At 46.7% G+C, this 12,264-nt stretch overlaps 1 long non-coding RNA gene across 1 annotated transcript in view; it reads left to right on the top strand.

The window, feature by feature from the left end:
• LOC140411743 (uncharacterized) overlaps positions 1 to 4,694 on the top strand; it is a 36,148-nt gene extending 31,454 nt beyond the window's left edge. The window contains exon 3 of the long non-coding RNA XR_011940985.1: positions 4,472 to 4,694. This is a non-coding gene — a long non-coding RNA (uncharacterized lncRNA). The remainder of the gene's footprint in view (positions 1 to 4,471) is intronic.
• Positions 4,695 to 12,264: the final 7,570 nt, after the last annotated feature.

Raw genomic sequence — 12,264 nt, 5'->3', positions numbered from 1 at the left:
CAAACCCACCTCTCCCTCTTACACACAATCGCACACATTCTCACCTATCTCTCCCACACACACTCCAACTTCTCCCTCTTATACACAAACACACACACACTCTCACCTCTCTCACACACACTCAACTCTCTCACGCACAAACCCACCTCTCCCTCTTACACACAATCACACACATTCTCACCTATCTCTCCCACACACACTCCCACTTCTCCCTCTTATACACAAACACACACACACTCTCACCTCTCTCACACACACTCAACTCTCTCACGCACAAACCCACCTCTCCCTCTTACACACAATCACACACATTCTCACCTATCTCTCCCACACACACTCCAACTTCTCCCTCTTATACACAAACACACACACACTCTCACCTCTCTCACACACACTCAACTCTCTCACGCACAAACCCACCTCTCCCTCTTACACACAATCGCACACATTCTCACCTATCTCTCCCACACACACTCCCACTTCTCCCTCTTACACACAAACACACACACACTCTCACACACTCAACTCTCTCACGCACAAACACACCTCTCTCTCTTACATACACACACACTCTCACCTCTCTCTCACACACACATTCACCTCTCTCTTACACACTTACTCACCTCTGTCTCACAGATACACTCCCACCTCTCTCTCACAAACACACACAACCCCACCTCTCTCTCTTACCCACAAACACACACATAGTCCCTTGCCCTCTCTCACACACACACCTCTATCTCTCAAACACAGACTCACTTCTCTCTCTCACACACATATGAATATCCCACCTCTCCCTATTACACACTAACACATAAACACTCTTACCTCTCTCTTTCTCACACTCACCTATCTGTCCCACACACATACTTACCTCTGGCACACACAAACCCACCTTTCTCTCTTACAGACAAACACAAACACACACACTTCACCTCCCTCACACACATCACCTCTCTCTTACACAAACACTCACCTCTCTCACTCACACACACTCTTTCTTCACACACACCCACCCCACTCACACATTTTCACCTCTCCGTCTCTCACACACTCACCTCTCTCACTCGCACACATACTTGCCTTTTTCTCACATATACACTCTCACCTCTCGCTCACACACACTCACCTCTCTGTCTCACAAACACACTCTGCTCTCTGTCTCACACACACGCACGTCTCACTCACACACACACTTCTCTCTCACAGACATTCACCTCTCTGTCTCACTCACATGCACACTTACCTCTTTCACACAATAACCCACCTCTCTCTCTTACACACACACACTCACCTCTCTCTCACACAACCACCCTCTCTCACTCACACACACAAACACACACACTCTCACCTCTCTCTCACACACAAATTCACCTCTCTTTCACACACACACCCACCTCTCTCACTCACACAGTGAGAGATAGAGGTGAGTGTGTGTGGTCATCACTGGGCTGCTAATCCAGAGACCAGGTAATGCTCTGGAGACCCGGGTTTGAATCCCACAATGGCAGATGGTCAAATTTGAATTCATAAAATAAACGTGGAATTGTAAGTCTAATGAGGACCATGGCGGGATTCTCCGCAAACGGAGCGATGTCCGCTACCCGACGCCAAAAGCGGCGCGGATCAGTCCGGCGTCGGGCCGCCCCAAAGGTGCAGAATTCACCTTGAGGGGCTAGGCCCGTGCCGAAAGGACTTCGCCGGGCGATGCATGTGCAGGATCGTCAGCGGCCGCTCACGGCATCCCCGCGCATGCGCAGGGGAGGGGGTCTCTTCCGCCTCCGCCATAGTGAAGACCATGGCGAAGGCGGAAGAAAAAGAGTGCCCCCACGGCACAGGCCCGCCCGCGGATCGGTGGGCCCCGATCGCAGGCCAGGCCACCGTGGGGGCCCCCCCGGGGCTAGATCGCCCCGCGCGCCCCCCCAGGACCCCGGAGCCTGCCCGCGCTGCCTTGTCCCGCCGTTCAAAAGGAGATCTAATCCACGCCGGCTGGCGAGGGTTGACAGCGGCGGGACTTCGGCCCATCTCGGGCCGGAGAATCGCCGGGGGTGGGCCCGCCGACCGGCGCAATTCCCACCGACCGGCGCGGCGCGATTCCCGCCCCCGCCAAATCTCTGGTGGCGGAAAATTCGGGACACGGCGGGGGCGGGATTCACGCCCCATGAAACCATTGTCGATGGTTGTAAAAACCCACCTGGTTCACTGATGTCCTTTAGGAAAGAAAATCTGCCGTCCTTACATGGTCTGGTCTACATGTGATCCATAGCAATGTGGTTGACTCTTAAATTCCCTCTGAAATAACTCAGCAAGCCACTCAGTTCAAGGGCATTTAGGGATGGGCTATAAATGCTGGCCCAGACAGCAATGCCCACATCGAATGAATACATTTTTAAAAATGTTTCCAAAATAACCTGTGTTTTCTAGGTTTTTAGGTGTACTTCATTGTGGCTAAAAGCCAGAACTGACAAAAATTAAGGATCTTCTCGATCTACAGGGCTGGTATAGCTCAGTGGGCTAGATAGCTGGTTTGTGCTGCAGAACAAAGCCAGCACGCGGGTTCAATTCCCATACCAGCTTACCTGAACAAGCGCCGGAATGTGGCGACTAGGGGCATTTCACAGTAACTTCATACTTGTGACAATAACAGGTTATTATTAAAATTACAATTGTGATCAAAATCAGATCACCAAAAGTGACATGAATAGGGTAAGGTTTATGGCTTATAAATACACGATGTACAAAACTGCAGCCAATATTGTTTTCATCTTATTTCACTGACTTGCGTTGTAACAATAGAACTTGGTCTCTGCTGTTTTTTATTTACCCTGCTGTTTGTCTTTGACTTCCTTTGGCAATCGGCAGGCAGCTTCAAGGAATGTAATTGTTGATAATTAATGCCCCGTTTTGTGTCGGACTCAAAGAAGACGTTAAACCTGGAGTGTACGGAAGAGTGACTTTAAAAACAAAAACAGAAATGCGAGTCATTGACCTTTGGTAACTTCACAAAGTATGAGGCGTTAACTACAGAATGAAAAGACTGACGGTATAGAGGTGTTTGTTTTCAGTTAGGTTGGGGTGTCTGTTGAGGAAGACAAATAGTGTTCCCAGTAGCTCAAATGGTTGAGTGCTTGACTCCCAACTAAAAGGTCATGGGTCCCAGGGTTATCTGCCATTCAAAGTAATTTAGGATTTTAATTTCATCTGGTTAAAAGTTCCTCTGTGCAACACTTAAGTACAGTCCACAAAAATAGCATACAAAAGATTTTACGCTAATACATTGGCCAGCAGGCTAACAGAGGAAATTAGAGCTCTTAGCTGGATAAATGTTGTTATTTTCAGCTGGAATGATAGATGGAAAGCTGTGCAATGCACTTGTGTTCTTTTCTGAGGTGTGAAGAAATAGGAAAAAGAAAGACGTACACCTTTAGAGTGCCATTTGCGATCACAGGACATCCCCAAAGCACTTTACAGTCTGCAAAATACTTTTGAAATGTAATTACTGTTGTAATATAGAAAACGCAGAAGCCAATTCGTGTAGAGCAAGCTTGAACAAGCACCAATGGGATAATGGTCCGATAATCCATTTTGTGATGTTGATTGAGGGATAAGTATCGGCCAGGACACTGGGGATCACCCCCCACCCCACCACAAATAGTGTCACGGGATCATTTTTGTCCATCCAAGCTGGCAGATGGGGCCCTGGGCGGCACGGTAGCACAGTGGTTAGCACTGTTGCTTCACGCCAGGGTCCCAGGTTCAATTCTCAGTTTGGGTCACTGTCTGTGCGGATTCTGCACCTTCTCCCCATGCGTGGGTTTCCTCTGGGTGCTCCAGTTTCCTCCCACATATCCTGAAAGACGTGCTTGTTAGGTGAATTGGATATTCTGAATTCTCCCTCAGTGTACCCGATCAGGTGTGGCGACTAGGGGATTTTCACAGTAACGTCATTGCAGTGTTAATGTCAGCCTACTTGTGACACTAATAAAGATTATTAATCCAAAACCCAGCAGCTCAGATAGTGCAGTACTGAGTCTTCTCTACTGAATAGTACTACACTCGTATGCTTCACCCGATGCCTGCCTGTGTCTATGTATTTACATAGTGTATCTATCATATGTCCTACGGTTTTTTTTCATGTATGGAACAATCTTTCTGGACTGTACGGAGAACAATACCTTTCACTGTACCTAAGCACACGTGACAAATCCAAATCCAAGACTTGAGCGGGGGCGGAATTGTGGAATTGTATTGACACCAGACATGGATATGTATAAAGCACTCTGAAATAAACCAAAGCTGCTGACAGTCTGTATTTGGAAAGAGAAAAGGCAGGTTATGACATTTCAGAGTGTGCCTTATTCAGCACTCAGAGTGCACATCCAAAATATCACTGTTTCAGTTTATTGCATTAAAGCCGTTATACAAGCGCAAGGCGTTGTTGGATTGTCAGCATTTCATGTTTTTATTTCAGGTTGGCAACATTTGCAGCTTTTTCTTCTTTGTTTGAAATTACTGAACATTCAGATGGACAGAAAACAGACTGAAATGAAGACCGTGAGTCTGTGAGAAAAAAAAACCTTCTTTCACTTTTTCATTGTCTCTTTCCATTGCGTCCAAACATGCAGTAAAAAAAACCCTGGCCATACCTCAATGTCAGCTGATATTACACAAATAAAAATCAACCTTACACACTTGCATATTTGTCGGAAATTGAGTAAACTCTTTCTAATAGATTTGTTGACATTCTAAAATTTTGCCAAAGTGGGGGGAACTTCATGACAATTTTGAAAACATTGACAGTAAAAATGACTAATACTACACATTACATCACATAAGAAATGAAGACAGTTGGTGGGTATGTTTCCTGTTTTGTAGCTCTGCCTCAGAAAGTGCGGTTTCACTTTTTGTTCCAGAATTCATCGCAGTACAATTTTCTTCAAAGGTTATTTTCATGAAGTGATACAGCACAGGAGGAAGCCATTCAGTCCATCATGCCTGTGTCAACTCTCCGAAAGAGCCACCCAATTGATCCCTCGCTTGCTCTTTCCCTCTCGCCGTGCAAATTTTTCATACCCTATATTACTTGCAAGGGGAAGCTGGATAATTACTTGAGATGGAAGGCTATGTGGACAGTGTGAGATGAAGAAGGGCGGAAGAAAAATCTTGTGGCACAGTAACACCTTTAAGGGGTATAGGCAGGGTGGATGTGGGGAGGATGTTTCCTCTTGTGGGAGAATCTAGAAATAGTGTTCACTGTTTAAAAATAAGCGGTCACGCTCGTTTAGGACCGAGATGAGGAGAATTTAATTTTCTCAGAGAGTCGTGAACCTCTGAAACTCTCTTCCTCAAAAGGCAGTGGAGGCAGAATCTTTGAATATTTTTAAGGCAGAACTAGCTAGATGATTGATTAACAAGGGAGTGAAAGGTTATCGGGGATAGATGGGAATGTGTTTTTTTTAAATTTAGAGTACCCAATTCATTTTTCCAATTTAGGGGCAATTTAACATGGCCAATCCACCTACCCTGCACATCTTTGGGTTGTGGGGTTGAAACCCACGCAAACACAGGGAGAATGTGCAAACTCCACATGGACAGTGACCAGAGCCAGGGTCAAACCTGAGACCTCGGTGCCGTGCGGCTGCAGTGCTACCCACTGCGCCACCATGCTGTCCCGGGGAATGTGGAGTTGAGGTTACAATCACATCAGCCATGATCTTACTGAATGACAGAACAGGCTCGAGGGTTGAGTGGTCCCTAATTCATAGGTTCATACGCACCAGCATGGACCGACTGGGCCATATTGCCTGTTCCTCTGCTTTCCATTTTATGTAATTCTAAGAATAAAAACTTAATTCTAAAAACTTTTTTGTTCTCTATGATCCCTATCTCATCTTAGCTTGTTTCCTCTCAATCACACAGTCTCCACTTACCAATCTGCTCCCAGGGTTCTTCTTCTGCTGTTTAAGATCCAATTGCTGGAATGCACACAGGTTAACTCAAGCTGTGAAAATTCTCCTTCGTGACTAAAAATCTATGGTTTTCTGCTGGTTGCACAATTGAACGTGCTACTAATTGCAAGTGAAGGCCTGCATTTACCAACCCCATATTGGGATACTTTACAGGGTTGTTCTGATATTCCAGCAGAAACAATCTGCAAACTCAGCAGGGAAACAAAAATCTTGCCCAACAATTTCTCTCCGTCGGTTCCTTATATTTTTTTATTTTGCCCTCCCAATGCAGAGAATTGTGCACCAAGAATTTTAACTGATAGAGGAGTTATAGAGACCCAAGGTGCAGGCAGACAGACGGGTGACTGCTAGATAGGGCAGGCAGTCAGGCCTGAATCCCCCAGGCTGTCCCCCTCTCCAACAAGTATACCATTTTGGATACCGTTGGGGGGATCGTCTATCGGGGGAAAACAACAACAGCGACCGGAGCAGTGGCACCATGGCTGGCTCTGTTCTTCAGCAGGGAGGTTCAAAGCGCATAAGAATGATAGTCATAGGGGACTCCATAGTCAGGGGCACATGGAGAAAGGCACTTCTGTAGTTGTGAAAACAACTCCAGGATGGTATGTTGTCTCCCTGGTGCCAGGGTCCGGAATGTCATTGAATGACATTCAATGGGCATCCTGAAGGGATAGAGTGATAAGGCAGAGGTGATGGTACATGTTGGTATCAATGACAGAGGTAAAAAGAGGGATGAGGTCTTGCATCAGGAAGTCAGGGAGCTAGGCGGTAGACTAAAAAGCAGGACCTCTCGGGTTGTTATCTCTGGATTACTCCCAGTGCTACGTAGCGAGTATAGAAATAGGAGAATAGTACAGATGAACACGTGGCTTAAGAGTTGGTGCAGGAGGGAGGGTTTTAGATTCCTGAATCACTGGGACAGTTTTTGGGGAAGGTAGGACCTGTACAAGCAGGACGGTCTACATCCGAACCAGAACAGGACTAATATCCTTGCTCGTGGGTTTGCTAGGGCTGTTGGGAGGAGTTTAAACTAATTTGGCAGGGGGAGGGGACGCGGACTGTTAGCAGAATAGGGACACAATGTATCACAGAAAAGCAAGCAGATAGGTGCTGCACAGGGCACACATGACCGGGACAAGGATGAGCAGGTTCTTTGGGGGTGAGGACAGGTGTGTTAGGTGCTCAGGGAGCCCAGCAAATCACACCCATAAGTTCTGGGCATGCCCAGCGCTGGAGGAATTTTGGAAGGGCATAGCGAGGACGGTGTCGAGGGTGGTATGATCCAGGGTCAAACCGGGCTGGGGGCTCGCAATATTTGGGGTGGCAGAGGAGCCGGGAGTGCAGGAGGCGAAAGAGGCCGGAATTCTGGCCTTTGCGTCCCTGGTAGCCCGGCGAAGGATTCTCCTTCAGTGGAAAGATGCGAGGCCTCCAAGCGTGGAATCTTGGATCAGCGATATGGTAGGGTTCATTAAATTGGAGAGGGTGAAATTCGCCTTGAGAGGGTCGATACAAGGGTTCTTTAGGCGGTGGCAACCGTTCTTAGACTTTCTGGCAGAACAATAGACATTGGTCAATGGCAGCAGCAGCTCAGGGGGTGGGGGGGGAGGGGGTTTACTTTATTTTTAATTATTTTTGTTTATGTTATTTACACTGGAAGGGTCTGAGGGGGTGTATACACCTGTTGTCTTAAGTCGGGGTGTTAATGTTAATTTATTATTTAGGTACAGGGGGGGAGGGGTTTGGGGGGTTGCTTTTTTAGATTGTGTTTTGTACTTAACCCTGTTGGGTTCTTTTTTCTTTCTCATTTTGTTATTGATATTTTATGAAAACCTTTAATAAAAATTATTTTTTTTAAAAAAGAAAAGCGAGCAGATCAGAGAGAATACATCGGTAGTAAGTTTCAGGAGCATAAAGAACAAACAAAGAAATGCACAGCCCAGGAACAGGCCCTTCGGCCCTCCAAGCCCGTGCCGACCATGCTGCCCGTATAAACTACAATCTTTTACACTTCCTGGGTCCGTATCCCTCTATTCCCATCCTATTCATGTATTTGTCAAGATGCCCCTTAACTGTCACTATCGTCCCTGCTTCCACCACCACCTCCGGTAGCGAGTTCCAGGTACCCACTACCGTCTGTGTAAAAAAACTTGCCTCGTACATCAACTCTAAACCTTGCTCCTCTCACCTTAAACCTATGCCCCCTAGTAATTGACCCCTCTACCCTGGGGAAAAGCCTCTGACTATCCACTCTATACCCCTCATAATCTTGTAGACCTCTATCAGGTCGCCCCCCAACCTCCGTCGTTCCAATGAGAACAAACCAAGTTTATTCAACCGCTCCTCATAGCTAATGCCCTCCATACCAGGCAACATTCTGGTAAATCTCTTCTGCACCCTCACTAAAGCCTCCACATCCTTCTGGTAGTGTGGCAACCAGAATTGAACACTCTACTCCAAGTGTGGCCTAACTAAGTTCTATACAGCTGCAACATGACTTGCCAATTTTTATACTCAATGCCCCAGCCAATGAAGGCAAGAATGCCGTATGCCTTCTTGACTACCTTCTCCACCTGTGTTGCCCCTTTCAGTAACCTGTGGACCTCTACACCTAGATCTATCTGCCTGTTAATACTCTTGAGGGTTCTACCATTGACTGTATATTCCCTACCTGCATTAGACCTTCCAAAATGCATTACCTCACATTTGTCCGGATTAAACTCCATCTGCCATCTCTCCGCCGAAGTCTCCAAATGATCTAAATCCTGCTGTATCCTCTGATAGTCCTCATTGCTATCCGCAATTCCATCAACCTTTGTGTCGTCTGCAAACTTACTAATCAGACCAGTTACATTTTCCTCCAAATCATTTATATATACTACGAACAGCAAAGGTCCCAGCACTGATCCCTGCGGAACACCACTAGCCACAGCCCTCCAATCAGAAAAGCACCCTTCCGTTGCTACTTCTCTTGTAAATCTCTTCTGCATCCTCTCTAAAGCCACCACATCCTATTGGCAGTGTGGCGACCAGAATTGAACGCTATACCCAAGTGTGGCCTAACTAAGGTTCTATACAGCTGCAACATGACTTGCCAATTCTTATACTCAATGCCCCGGCCAATGAAGGCAAGCATGCCATATGCCTTCTTGACTACCTTCTCCACCTGTGTTGCCCCTTTCAGTGACCTGTGGACCTGTACTCCTAGATCTCTCTGACTTTCAATACTCTTGAGGGTTCTACCATTCACTGTATAAGACAAAGCTGAATGGCCTCTACTTTAATGCCTGGAATATTACAGGTAAAATGGATGAGTTAGGGTGAGGGTTGACATGTGGAATTGTGATATAGTAGCCATCATGGAGATGTGGTTGAGGGAGGGGCAGGATTGGCTGCTTAACATCCCAGGATACAAATCTTCAGGAAGGACAGGGGAGGGGGGGTTGGGGGGGGGGAAGCTTTGCTCTATTAGTTAAGGACTCGATTACTGCGGTAAGGAGAGATGATATCTTGAGGGTTAAATGGAGCTTTGTGGGTAGAGCTTAGGAATAAAAAATGGACAGTCACATTGCTCGGTGTTTATTGTAGCCGCCCAGCGGGAAATTGAGGAGACAATATGTGCACATCTGGCAGAAGTGTGTAAAAACAATAATAGGGTAATTATGATGGGTGATTTCAACTTTCCCAACATTAAGTGGGATAGTCATTGTGTTAAGGGCTGAGATGGAGCAGAGTTCATAAAATGTATATAAAAGAAAGTTTTAAAAAAAAATCTTTAATCTTCATTGTCACAAGTAGGCTTACATTGCAATGAAGTTACTGTGAAAATCCCCTAGTCGCCACATTCTGGCGCCTGTTCGGGTACACAGACGGAGAATTCAGAATGCCCAAATTACCTAACAAGCACGTCTTTCAGGACTTGTGGGAGGAAACCGGAGCACCCGGAGAAAACTCATGCAGACACGGGGAGAATGTGCAGACTCCGCAGAGACAGTGACCCAGTCGGGAATCGAATCTAGGACCCTGGAGCTGTGAAGCCACAGTGCTAACCACTGTGCAACTGTTCTGCCCCTGTTTTAGTGCAGTGCTGGACCTAATTATGGGGAATGAAGCTGGACAGGTGGTTGGTGTGATGATGGAGGAGCATCTTCGTGATTACGACCACAACATGGTACAATTTAAGTTTGTTACGGACAAGGGAATAGACAACTTGCAGAAAAAGGTATTCGATTGGGGAAGAGTAGGCTTTAGTAAAATAAGGCAGGATCTGGCTAATGTATTTAATAAAGACTATAGGGATAAGCCAGGGTACTAAAGGAGGAGGTATTGGGTGTTTTAAAAGATATTAAGGTAGATAAGTCTCCTGGGCCGGATGGGATTTATCCCAGAATACTGAGGGAAGCAAGGGAGGAAACTGCTGGGGCCTTGACTGAAATCTTTGTATCCTCATTGGCTACAGGTAAGATCTCAGAGGACTGGAGAATACTTAATGTGATACAGCTGTTTAAGAAAGGTAGCAGGGATAATCCTGGAAACTATAGGCCGGTGAGCCTCACGCCAGTAGTAGGTAAATTATTGAAGAGAATTCTCAGGGTCAGGAATTATACCCATTTGGAAACAAACGGACTCATAAGCGATAGATAGCGTGGTTTTGTGAAGGAGAGATCGTTGAGTTTTTTGAGGAGGTAACAAAGATGATTGATGAGGGGAGGGTGGTGGATGTTGTTTACATGGGCTTCGTAAAGCCTTTGACAAGGTGCCTCATGGCAGACTGGTACAAAAGGTGAAGTCACACGGGATCTGAGGTAGTAAGATGGATACAGAACTGGCTCAGTCACAGAAGGCAAAGGGTAACAGTAGAAGGGTATTTTTCTGAATGGAAGGTTGTGGCTAGCGGTGTTCCACAGGAATGTGTGCTGGGGCCTCTGTTGTTTGTAGTGTACTTAAACAATTTGGAGGAAAATGTAGCTGGTCTGATTACTAAGTTCACGGATGACACCAAGGTTGGTGGTGTGGCAAATCGTGTTGAGGATTGTCAGAGGATACAGCAGGATATAGATATGTTGGAGACTTGGGCAGAGAAATGGCAAATGGAGTTTAATCCGGACAAATGTGAGGTAATGCATTTTGGTAGGTCTAACATAGAGGGGAAATATAGCATAAATGGTAAAACTCATAGGAATATAGAAAGTCAGAGAGATCTGGGCGTGCAGGTCCACAGATCTTTGAAGGTGGAAACATCAGTGGACAAGGTAGTCAGGAAAGAATACGGAATGCTAGCCTTCATTGGACGGTGCTTCAAGTATATAAACTGGCAAGTCATGCTACAGTCGTATAGAACCTTGGTCAGGCTGCACTTGGAATGTTGCGCACAATTCTGGTTGCCACACTACCAGAAGGATGTGGAGGCTTTGGAGAGGGTGTAGAGGAGGTTTATCAGGATGTTGCCTGGTCTGGGGGGAGTTAGCTATGTGGAGAGTCTATAGACTCGGACTGTTTTCATTAGAAAGACGGAGGTTGTGGAGTGACCTGATAGAGGTCTGCAAGATTATGAGGGTCATGGATGGAGTGGATGGGCAGGCACTCTTTCCCAGGGTGGAGGGGTCAGTCACCAGGGGGCATAGGTTTAAGGTCCAGGGGGCAAAGTTTAGAGGAGATGTGCGAGGCAGGTTTTTTACGCAGAGGGTGGTGAGTGCCTGGTAAGCATTGCCAGGGGAGGTTATGGAAGCAGATACATTAACGGCATTCAGAAGGCATCTTCACAAACACATGGATAGGATGGGTATAGAGAGATACAGCACTAGGAAGTGCTGAGGGTTTTGGCAACGGTTCATATCATGACCGGTACAGGCTTGGAGGGCTGAAGGGCCTGTTCCTGTGTTGTTTTATTCTTTGTTCTTTGTACAGGCCAGTGAGTCTCACATCAGTGGTGGGGAAACTAATAGAGAAAATTCTGAAGGAGAGAATTTATCTCCACTTGGAGAGGCAAGGGTTGATCAGGAATTGCCAGCATTTTTTTGTCAGAGGAAGTCCCACCTAAAGAGCTGCCGGCAAATTGGATCCCTGCGGTGTCAGGTTCAAGCAGGAGATGCTGCCGGGACTGCAGTCAGAACCCAAAGAGGAGGCGGGGATGGATGTCGGACTGCAGGTAAATCTGGGGTATCGGCGGGGCCAGGTTGGCAGGCCCCACTGAGACGGTTGGGGGCTGGATTTGAGAGACGGGGAGGGGAAGGGTTAAACAGGAAGAGGGGTGCCTGCAGTGTGCACAGGAGAACCAGAAAGGAGGTCCCTCCCCATC

Source organism: Scyliorhinus torazame, chromosome 4, assembly GCF_047496885.1.
Source record: "Scyliorhinus torazame isolate Kashiwa2021f chromosome 4, sScyTor2.1, whole genome shotgun sequence".
Lineage (NCBI taxonomy): Eukaryota > Metazoa > Chordata > Chondrichthyes > Carcharhiniformes > Scyliorhinidae > Scyliorhinus > Scyliorhinus torazame.
This window is presented reverse-complemented; position numbering and strand designations above follow the sequence as displayed.